The sequence below is a fragment of the Oncorhynchus gorbuscha genome, linkage group LG05, assembly GCF_021184085.1.
Source record: "Oncorhynchus gorbuscha isolate QuinsamMale2020 ecotype Even-year linkage group LG05, OgorEven_v1.0, whole genome shotgun sequence".
NCBI lineage: Eukaryota > Metazoa > Chordata > Actinopteri > Salmoniformes > Salmonidae > Oncorhynchus > Oncorhynchus gorbuscha.
The window spans coordinates 56,719,162-56,730,749 of record NC_060177.1 but is presented as its reverse complement, the minus strand read 5'-3'; the positions used below and the strand labels follow the sequence as shown (position 1 = coordinate 56,730,749).

At 46.2% G+C, this 11,588-nt stretch overlaps 1 long non-coding RNA gene across 1 annotated transcript; it reads left to right on the top strand.

Moving 5' to 3' along the window:
• Positions 1 to 7,848: 7,848 nt before the first annotated feature.
• LOC124036114 lies at positions 7,849 to 10,266 on the top strand. The gene is made up of 4 exons (XR_006838852.1): positions 7,849 to 9,129; positions 9,357 to 9,528; positions 9,780 to 9,919; positions 10,111 to 10,266. It is a non-coding gene; the product is annotated as an uncharacterized LOC124036114 (long non-coding RNA).
• Positions 10,267 to 11,588: the final 1,322 nt, after the last annotated feature.

The following is an 11,588-nucleotide window of genomic DNA, read 5'->3' as shown; positions in this document are numbered from 1 at the left end:
TGTGTATCAAAGATAATTGTGTAGTCTAGAGCGATTTTCTAGGTTAGCTAGCCAGCTATTGTCATTCTTTTAACGCAACGTAACGTAATCAACACTGCTAGCTAGCCAGCTAGCCCCCGAATAGCAGCACTGTAGAAACTATTACACTCAACGGAACGACTTGATTAGTGTAGTGTCAACAACGCAGCCACTGCCAGCTAGCCTACAAAGTCAACAACGCAGCCACTGCCAGCTAGCCTACTTCAGCAGTACTGTATCATTTTAATCATTTTAGTCAATAAGATTCTTGCTACGTAAGCTTAACTTTCTGAACATTCGAGACGTGTAGTCCACTTGTCATTCCAATCTCCTTGCATTAGCGTAGCCTCTTCTGTAGCCTGTCAACTATGTGTCTGTCTATCCCTGTTCTCTCCTCTCTGCACAGACCATACAAACGCTCCACACCGCGTGGCCGCTGCCACCCTAATCTGGTGGTCCCAGCGCGCACGACCCACATGGAGTTCCAGGTCTCCGGTAGCCTCTGGAACTGCCGATCTGCGGCCAACAAGGCAGAGTTCATCTCAGCCTATGCCTCCCTCCAGTCCCTCGACTTCTTGGCACTGACAGAAACATGGATCACCACAGATAACACTGCTACTCCTACTGCTCTCTCTTCGTCTGCCCACGTGTTCTCGCACACCCCGAGAGCTTCTGGTCAGCGGGGTGGTGGCATCGGGATCCTTATCTCTCCCAAGTGGTCATTCTCTCTTTCTCCCCTTACCCATCTGTCTATCGCCTCCTTTGAATTTCATGCTGTCACAGTTACCAGCCCTTTCAAGCTTAACATCCTTATCATTTATCGCCCTCCAGGTCGCCTCGGAGAGTTCATCAATGAGCTTGATGCATTGATAAGCTCCTTTCCTGAGGACGGCTCACCTCTCACAGTTCTGGGCGACTTTAACCTCCCCACGTCTACCTTTGACTCATTCCTCTCTGCCTCCTTCTTTCCACTCCTCTCCTCTTTTGACCTCACCCTCTCACCTTCCCCCTACTCACAAGGCAGGCAATACGCTCGACCTCATCTTTACTAGATGCTGTTCTTCCACTAACCTCATTGCAACTCCCCTCCAAGTCTCCGACCACTACCTTGTATCCTTTTCCCTCTCACTCTCATCCAACACTTCCCACACTGCCCCTACTCGGATGGTATCGCGCCGTCCCAACCTTCGCTCTCTCTCCCCCGCTACTCTCTCCTCTTCCATCCTATAATCTCTTCCCTCTGCTCAAACCTTCTCCAACCTATCTCCTGATTCAGCCTCCTCAACGCTCCTCTCCTCCCTTTCTGCATCCTTTGACTCTCTATGTCCCCTATCTTCCAGGCCGGCTCGGTCCTCCCCTCCCGCTCCGTGGCTTGACGACTCATTGCGAGCTCACAGAACAGGGCTCCGGGCAGCCGAGCGGAAATGGAGGAAAACTCGCCTCCCTGCGGACCTGGCATCCTTTCGCTCCCTCCTCTCTACATTTTCCTCCTCTGTCTCTGCTGCTAAAACCACTTTCTACCACTCTAAATTTCAAGCATCTGCCTCTAACCCTAGGAAGCTCTTTGCCACCTTCTCCTCCCTCCTGAATCCTCCTCCCCCTCCCCCCTCCTCCCTCTCTGCAGATGACTTCGTCAACCATTTTGAAAAGAAGGTCGACGACATCCGATCCTCGTTTGCTAAGTCAAACGACACTGCTGGTTCTGCTCACACTGCCCTACCCTGTGCTCTGACCTCTTTCTCCCCTCTCTCTCCAGATGAAATCTCGCGTCTTGTGACGGCCGGCCGCCCAACAACCTGCCCGCTCGACCCTATCCCCTCCTCTCTTCTCCAGACCATTTCTGGAGACCTTCTCCCTTACCTCACCTCGCTCATCAACTTATCCCTGACCGCTGGCTACGTCCCTTCCGTCTTCAAGAGAGCGAGAGTTGCACCCCTTCTGAAAAAACCTACACTCGATCCCTCCGATGTTAACAACTACAGACCAGTATCCCTTCTTTCTTTTCTCTCCAAAACTCTTGAACATGCCGTCCTTGGTCAGCTCTCCCGCTATCTCTCTCAGAATGACCTTCTTGATCCAAATCAGTCAGGTTTCAAGACTAGTCATTCAACTGAGACTGCTCTTCTCTGTATCACGGAGGCGCTCCGCACCGCTAAAGCTAACTCTCTCTCCTCTGCTCTCATCCTTCTAGACCTATCGGCTGCCTTCGATACTGTGAACCATCAGATCCTCCTCTCCACCCTCTCCGAGTTGGGCATCTCTGGCGCGGCCCACGCTTGGATTGCGTCCTACCTGACAGGTCGCTCCTACCAGGTGGCGTGGCGAGAATCTGTCTCCTCACCACGCGCTCTCACCACTGGTGTCCCCCAGGGCTCTGTTCTAGGCCCTCTCCTATTCTCGCTATACACCAAGTCACTTGGCTCTGTCATAACCTCACATGGTCTCTCCTATCATTGCTATGCAGACGACACACAATTAATCTTCTCCTTTCCCCCTTCTGATGACCAGGTGGCGAATCGCATCTCTGCATGTCTGGCAGACATATCAGTGTGGATGACGGATCACCACCTCAAGCTGAACTTCGGCAAGACGGAGCTGCTCTTCCTCCCGGGGAAGGACTGCCCGTTCCATGATCTCGCCATCACGGTTGACAACTCCATTGTGTCCTCCTCCCAGAGCGCTAAGAACCTTGGCGTGATCCTGGACAACACCCTGTCGTTCTCAACTAACATCAAGACGGTGGCACGTTCCTGTAGGTTCATGCTCTACAACATCCGCAGAGTACGACCCTGCCTCACACAGGAAGCGGCGCAGGTCCTAATCCAGGCACTTGTCATCTCCCGTCTGGATTACTGCAACTCGCTGTTGGCTGGGCTCCCTGCCTGTGCCATTAAACCCCTACAACTCATCCAGAACGCCGCAGCCCGTCTAGTGTTCAACCTTCCCAAGTTCTCTCACGTCACCCCGCTCCTCCGCTTTCTCCACTGGCTTCCAGTTGAAGCTCGCATCCGCTACAAGACCATGGTGCTTGCCTACGGAGCTGTGAGGGGAACGGCACCTCAGTACCTCCAGGCTCTGATCAGGCCCTACACCCAAATAAGGGCACTGCGTTCATCCACCTCTGGCCTGCTCGTCTCCCTACCACTGAGGAAGTACAGTTCCCGCTCAGCCCAGTCAAAACTGTTCGCTGCTCTGGCTCCCCAATGGTGGAACAAACTCCCTCACGACGCCAGGACAGCGGAGTCAATCACCACCTTCCGGAGACACCTGAAACCCCACCTCTTTAAGGAAAACTTAGGATAGGATAAAGTAATCCTTCTCACCCCCCCCTTAAAATATTTAGATGCACTATTGTAAAGTGGCTGTTCCACTGGATGTCATAATGTGAATGCACCAATTTGTAAGTCGCTCTGGATAAGAGCGTCTGCTAAATGACTTAAATGTAAATGTAAATGTAATATAGTTTACACCTATCCACTCCTTTCAGAACCTAACTACAGTGGGACGAAAAGCTTATCAAATCAAATCAAATCAAATCAAATGTATTTATATAGCCCTTCGTACATCAGCTGATATCTCAAAGTGCTGTACAGAAACCCAGCCTAAAACCCCAAACAGCAAACAATGCAGGTGTAAAAGCACGGTGGCTAGGAAAAACTCCCTAGAAAGGCCAAAACCTAGGAAGAAACCTAGAGAGGAACCGGGCTATGTGGGGTGGCCAGTCCTCTTCTGGCTCTGCCGGGTAGAGATTATAACAGAACATGACCAAGATGTTCAAATGTTCATAAATGACCAGCATGGTCAAATAATAATAAGGCAGAACAGTTGAAACTGGAGCAGCAGCACAGTCAGGTGGACTGGGGACAGCAAGGAGCCATCATGTCAGGTAGTCCTGGGGCACGGTCCTAGGGCTCAGGTCCTCCGAGAGAGAGAAAGAAAGAGAGAATTAGAGAGAGCATATGTGGGGTGGCCAGTCCTCTTCTGGCTGTGCCGGGTGGAGATTATAACAGAACGTGGCCAAGATGTTCAAATGTTCATAAATGACCAGCATGGTTGAATAATAGTAAGGCAGAACAGTTGAAACTGGAGCAGGAGCATGGCCAGGTGGACTGGGGACAGCAAGGAGTCCTCATGTCAGGTAGTCCTGGGACATGGTCCTAGGGCCCAGGCCAGTTGAAACTGGAGCAGCAGCATGGCCAGGTGGACTGGGGACAGCAAGGAGTCATCATGTCAGGTAGTCCTGGGGCATGGTTCTAGGGCTCAGGTCCTCCGAGAGAGAGAAAGAAAGAGAGAAGGAGAGAATTAGAGAACGCACACTTAGATTTACACAGGACACCGAATAGGACAGGAGAAGTACTCCAGATAAACAAACTGACCCTAGCCCCCGACACATAAACTACTGCAGCATAAATACTGGAGGCTGAGACAGGAGGGGTCAGGAGACACTGTGGCCCCATCCGAGGACACCCCGGACAGGGCCAAACAGGAAGGATATAACCCCACCCACTTTGCCAAAGCACAGCCCCCACACCACTAGAGGGAAATCTTCAACCACCAACTTACCATCCTGCGACAAGGCCGAGTATAGCCCACAAAGATCTCCGACACGGTACAACCCAAGGGGGGAACCCAGACAGGCCGACCACAACAGTGAATCAACCCACCCAGGTGACGCATCCCCCCAGGGACGGCACGAGAGAGCCCCAGCAAGCCAGTGACTCAGCCCCCGTAACAAGGTTAGAGGCAGAGAATCCCAGTGGAAAAAGGGGAACCGGCCAGGCAGAGACAGCAAGGGCGGTTCGTTGCTCCAGAGCCTTTCCGTTCACCTTCCCACTCCTGGGCCAGACTACACTCAATCATATGACCCACTGAAGAGATGAGTCTTCAGTAAAGACTTAAAGGTTGAGACCGAGTTTGCGTCTCTGACATGGGTAGGCAGACCGTTCCATAAAAATGGAGCTCTATAGGAGAAAGCCCTGCCTCCAGCTGTTTGCTTAGAAATTCTAGGGACAATTAGGAGGCCTGCGTCTTGTGACCGTAGCGTACGTATAGGTATGTACGGCAGGACCAAATCAGAGAGGTAGGTAGGAGCAAGCCCATGTAATGCTTTGTAGGTTAGCAGTAAAACCTTGAAATCAGCCCTTGCTTTGACAGGAAGCCAGTGTAGAGAGGCTAGCACTGGAGTAATATGATCAAATTTTTTTAGGGGGTAACGACTGTCAGTGGTGTGAGTGACAGACAGTAAGGGCCAGTTGAGATTTGAAGGAATGTCCTCTCAAAGCCCTCCAGGCCACGTTTGGTTTCAACGCAGTGTCCTTGTAGTTTATGAGGCGTCAAGGCCAAGGTAGGACAAAGAGAATTTGGCCAATTGTCAAACAACATTTTAAACTGTTGGGGATAGGGCTGTCTACTGCCCCCGCTGGAGTAATTGCGTGCCCATAGTAAACATAATTTTTTTTGTCAAAATTTGCTAATATATGCAAATAAAAAATATTATTGAATAGAAAACACTCTAAAGCTTCTAAAACCGTTTAAATTATGTCTGTATGTAAAGCAGAACTCTCAGGGCAGTCATTCCCCCAAACTCTCTCTTATCATCGGAAAAGTTGGCCCAACTTTGACGTCATCGCACCCACCCGTCCCAAGCACTTACAGGTCTGGGAACAGTCTCTCTGTCTTCAGCGCGATCTCAGCTTTCAATGGGGCTTCTCATTGTGAGAATCGCACTCTCATGAGAGTTTTGGTGGGCCGAAACCTTTCGGTCACGCGAAAAAACAGGTCACTTTTATGCGCGCTCTGCTCCGGTCCTGTCTTTTTTCCAAGATTGATTATACAATGCATGCGTTTCTATTCGTCCTCACGATTGCTGTACACCTTTATAACATGTTAAAGATTGATTATGAAGTTAGTTTGACAAGTTTAATCGACATATAATATGTAAGTTCTACGTTTTGGTGCGCATCCACTTGACTTTTGGCTACATTTCAACCAAAATGTGTCGTGTTTGAGAACCGAAAGACACAGACTGCAAAACTAAACGCTGTTTTTGGTAAGTATAATTCCTTCCAGGTCTTCTGATGGAAGAACAGCAAAGGTAAGGGAATATTTATGTGGTAAATTTGGGTTTATGTGGACTCCAAGATAGAGGAGCCATAATGCTACTTTTTGAGCGCCGACTCATAGTATAGCCTACTGAACGAAACCTGTAACGTTAAAAATAAATGTAACACAGCGATTGCATTCAGAAGAAGTGTATCTAACTATATATATGTAGAACATGCATATTTAGTCAAAGTTTATGATGTGTATTCCTTGTTAGCTGACGTTATCTGCCGGAGCTATCGTCATTTCTCAGGACATTTGAGTAGCATTTTTTGAACGATGCATCATTGTAAACAGAGATTTATGGATATATATAGCATATTATTGAAAAAAACATAAATGTACTGTGTAACATGTTATATTACTGTCATCTGATGAAGATTTCAAAAGGTTAGTGCATTATTTTTCTTTTAATCCTGCGTTTGTTGATTGCATATTTTTTTCAACTTGGCTATGCAAATTAATATAATAATATATATAATAATAATATATGCCATTTAGCAGACGCTTTTATCCAAAGCGACTTACAGTCATGTGTGCATACATTCTACGTACGTAAATTAGCTGTGTCTTCGGTGGTGGTTTGACATAAATATGTGCTATGTTTTCGCCGTAAAACATTTTAGAAATCTGACTTGCTGGGTAGATAAACAAGGTGTTTATCTTTCATTTGAGCCATTGGACTTGTTAATGTGTGGAGGTTAAATATTTTTAGGAATATTTTTGCGTTCCATGCGCCACCTTCCAGCTGAACGTGGGGGGGGGGTGTTCCAAAATTGGAACCCTGGTCAAAGTAATTTAGCATTTTATTTGTGGGGAAAGATGACTGATGGCTGCATACTGATTGTATGGAGTTAAATCCCTTATGTGCTTGCAGCAAGATAGGCAACTGCCATTTCTGAGGTTGAATATAAGCCAAATCCCCAAAGAGATGATTTTATGTAATGGGTCAATCAAATGATCCATTGTGAGAGCAATGAGCTCCTTATTGGCCAACATTCATGCCCTGGGAACCCATTGTCAACGACATGCAGCAGAATGCTGACCTACTTGGGTTCATTATTATGTTCAAAATGTGTTTACGTATTACAGTATTCAATTAATCTTTGAATCAATAATAACTGACTATCATTAATGAATAACTACAAAATGGAACATTTCTTTTTACATCATATGAAAAAGTTATACACACACATTAGTTACAGTTGATGATACTGTAATGCCCCCATGTGGCAACAATCACTGATCCAATTAAGAATACTATGCTGATGCACACCCATTTTTTTGAAGAGGTGCTGACTAAAGTAACTAAACTGTATTGAAATAATTATAAATCTGAAGGAGGCACTGCGTGGTTATACCCATTAAATCGTTAGGAACATATTTAGAGTGTGCAACTTTATTATTTTTACAATCATTTTTTGCTGAGTTTATATGTTTTTATATATGTTTCAATACGACTTTTAGTAACACTGCTAGTATATTTTAGGTTAACTGTTTTGAACTCCAAGCACAGATAGGACACATGAAAATGAGTCTGCTTAAGCATTAAACATGCAAAAATAAATAATATATATATATATATATATATATAGCCACAGCATCAGTTTGAGTCAAACCTACGATCTGTTTTCTATCATTTGGAATTAGTCCACTGCACCAAAGCTGTTCATTTTAGTCTATTCAAATAGACCCCATTTCAAAGGAAACAAGCACTCATTAAGATCAGATGTGGCCAATTAGTAGGCACGGTTTTGTTGACGCTGAGAACAGAATGTATGTTTTTAAATAACATTCATAGAATGTTCTTTGAACCTTACTGTTTTCTTGTGGTCTTTATGGAAAGTTCTCTTAATGTTCTGAGAATATGACTTTAAATATAACCATGATGAAACCTGTAAAAAACGTTATGCTGAAGTACTGACATCCCCATCTAAGAAACATGGTTCTCAGAACATTGTGCTAGCTGGGAATTTGTTTATTTTTGACTGCGAACAATCGCAGTAAATGACTTGATTGTTACCCAGAAATGATTTGATACTGAGATAATGTCTGCATTGGGCCTTTATATAATCCACTAAATAATGCTAATATTAGCTTTTGCATTTTAACTTTTAATGTGGGAGATCTTTTTTTTAAAACTCAAAATATGTCACTAAACCAAGACTCAGGTACAAGCCAGTTTCATGGTACAGATAATGTTCTACAATATATTAAACCCATGACATTTTTGTAGAATGACCCATTTACAGAAGTTCTAGTAGCCTAATTTTCTCCAAAAGTTGGGTTTATAACGTTGGTCTCAAAATGTAAAATAGACAAGCATCAAAATTATCTAAATGACTTTTGATTCTGTAGCCTAAACCTGAATTGCAGAAGTTTGTTTACAACCCGAGTTCAAGTGAGTACAAGCTTAACTGAATGACAACAGAGACAGAAAACAATACGTCATTTTATTGAATAGTTTGGGGTAGGCCTTGTCTCCAAGAAATGCCCCTCAAAGCCAGCATTCCTCGAGGATGAGGCTTACCCCAAACTATTCAATCAAATTCCATATTCTATTCTGTTTTACCTCAATAAGCAATTAAATAAATATTTTGAAAGCGACTGTTTTCTGGATGATGTAAGATAAACAGTACCAGTCAAAAGTTTGGATACACCAACTCATTTAAGGGTTTTTCTTTATTTGTACTATTTTCTACATTGTAAAATAATAGTGAAGACATCAAAACTATGAAATAAAACATATGGAATCTAAAAACGTGTTAAACAAATACAAATATTGTTGCCCTGGGGCTTCATGCTGGCAAACCACCTGGTTTTTAAGAAGGTTCACTGGGCCATGGGCCTGGACTGCTGCAGGAACTGCTTAACAGGGGCCGCACCCATCACCAGGGAGACCCTGGAGTATTTCATGAGCCTTCGCCTCCCCTTGTATGAGCTGTATGGGATGAGTGAAAGCACCGGCCCTCACACCATCTCCTGGGAGAATAACTTCAAGATCATGAGGTCAGCAACTGGAAAACTAGGATGTCCACTGACAATTTTTAATGACTGTTTACATTCATTAATTTGTAGTTGACAAAGCTAGCACTGTGATAGCAAAACATGAATTGATACCAATAAGCCATCAGATATAAAAGTGACATTTAATACATTCTTGCTTTACGGTCTCACCGTAGAAAGAGTAGACAGCAAACTGTCAACAACAAATAATATCTTGATGTTGTCCTCAGCTGTGGAAAGGTGGTGAATGGCTGCCAAACAAAGTTGGACAAGCCAGACGAGGATAGGAATGGTGAGATCTGTTTCTGGGGGCGTCATGAGGCCTTGGACCTGGAGGGCTGGCTGCACTCTGGAGCAAGCACGAAAAGGACAACATCCTGTTCATCACAGGGAGGATAGAGGGTATAGTACTTATTTCTAGTTTGTTTTCTAGATGTACAGTACTGTATATAGCCATTACACAACATGGCTGCCAGTGTTGGGTGTTGATGTGAGAAAGATGCTGTTTCCTTTGTGTACCTTCCCCTAATCCTAAGTCTGTGCCTAAGGGTAACTCCTACCTTGAGCCTGGATATACAAGATAATCATCATTGAACATCATGTAGATCTATGATCTAAATATCTTGCTGAGTATAACATATCTTGTCCTGCAGAGCTGATCATAACAACAGGTGGAGAGAATATTCCACCTGTGCCCATTGAGGATGCAGTGAAAGCAGAGACCGCCATCATCAGCAACGCCATGTTGCTCGGAGACAAGCTCAAATTCCTCTCTATGATGCTCACACTCAAAGTAAGACCTCAAACATTAGTTGTGGACTGTATTGCCAACTCCTATGTTCATTGGCATACTTTAGAATTATTGCTTTAGAATTATTAAGCAATTCAAATAGAATTACACCGCACAAACAGATCTGGAACCAGGCTCTGTTCAGAAAGACTCCTGGATCACTCCTAACCTTGGGCCCCACTCTCCCTCCGTAGTGTGTAGTCGACGACAACGGTTATATGACGGACGAGCTGACCCCAGAGGCCTTGGCATTCTGCCAGCAGCGTGGTGTCATGGAAACCAAGGCCTCTGAGATTATAGCCAGTAAGGAGCCAGCTGTTTACAAGGCCATCCAGGAGGGCATAGAGCTAAGGCCAGGGCTCCGGAAGGCCGAGCGGAAATGGAGGAAAACTCGCCTCCCTGTGGACCTGGCATCCTTTCACTCCCTCCTCTCTACATTTTCCCCCTCTGTCTCTGCTGCTAAAGCCACTTTCTACCACTCTAAATTCCAAGCATCTGCCTCTAACCCTAGGAAGCTCTTTGCCACATTCTCCTCCCTCCTGAATCCTCCTCCCTCCCCCTCCTCCCTCTCTGCAGATGACTTCGTCAACCATTTTGAAAAGAAGATCGACGACATCCGATCCTCGTTTGCTAAGTCAAACAACACCGCTGGTTCTGCTCACTGCCCTACCCTGTGCTCTGACCTCTTTCTCCCCTCTCTCTCCAGATGAAATCTCGCGTCTTGTGACGGCCGGCCGCCCAACAACCTGCCCGCTCGACCCTATCCCCTCCTCTCTTCTCCAGACCATTTCCGGAGACCTTCTCCCTTACCTCACCTCGCTCATCAACTTATCCCTGACCGCTGGCTACGTCCCTTCCGTCTTCAAGAGAGCGAGAGTTGCACCCCTTCTGAAAAACCTACACTCGATCCCTCCGATGTCAACAACTACAGACCAGTATCCCTTCTTTCTTTTCTCTCCAAAACTCTTGAACGTGCCGTCCTTGGTCAGCTCTCCCGCTATCTCTCTCAGAATGACCTTCTTGATCCAAATCAAAGACTAGTCATTCAACTGAGACTGCTCTTCTCTGTATCACGGAGGCGCTCCGCACCGCTAAAGCTAACTCTCTCTCCTCTGCTCTCATCCTTCTAGACCTATCGGCTGCCTTCGATACTGTGAACCATCAGATCCTCCTCTCCACCCTCTCCGAGTGGGCATCTCCGGCGCGGCCCACGCTTGGATTGCGTCCTACCTGACAGGTCGCTCCTACCAGGTGGCGTGGCGAGAATCTGTCTCCTCACCACGCGCTCTCACCACTGGTGTCCCCCAGGGCTCTGTTCTAGGCCCTCTCCTATTCTCGCTATACACCAAGTCACTTGGCTCTGTCATAACCTCACATGGTCTCTCCTATCATTGCTATGCAGACGACACACAATTAATCTTCCTTTCCCCCTCTGATGACCAGGTGGCGATGCGCATCTCTGCATGTCTGGCAGACATATCAGTGTGGATGACGGATCACCACCTCAAGCTGAACTTCGGCAAGACGGAGCTGCTCTTCCTCCCGGGGAAGGACTGCCCGTATGATCTCGCCATCACGGTTGACAACTCCATTGTGTCCTCCTCCCAGAGCGCTAAGAACCTTGGCGTGATCCTGGACAACAAACTGTCGTTCTCAACTAACATCAAGGCGG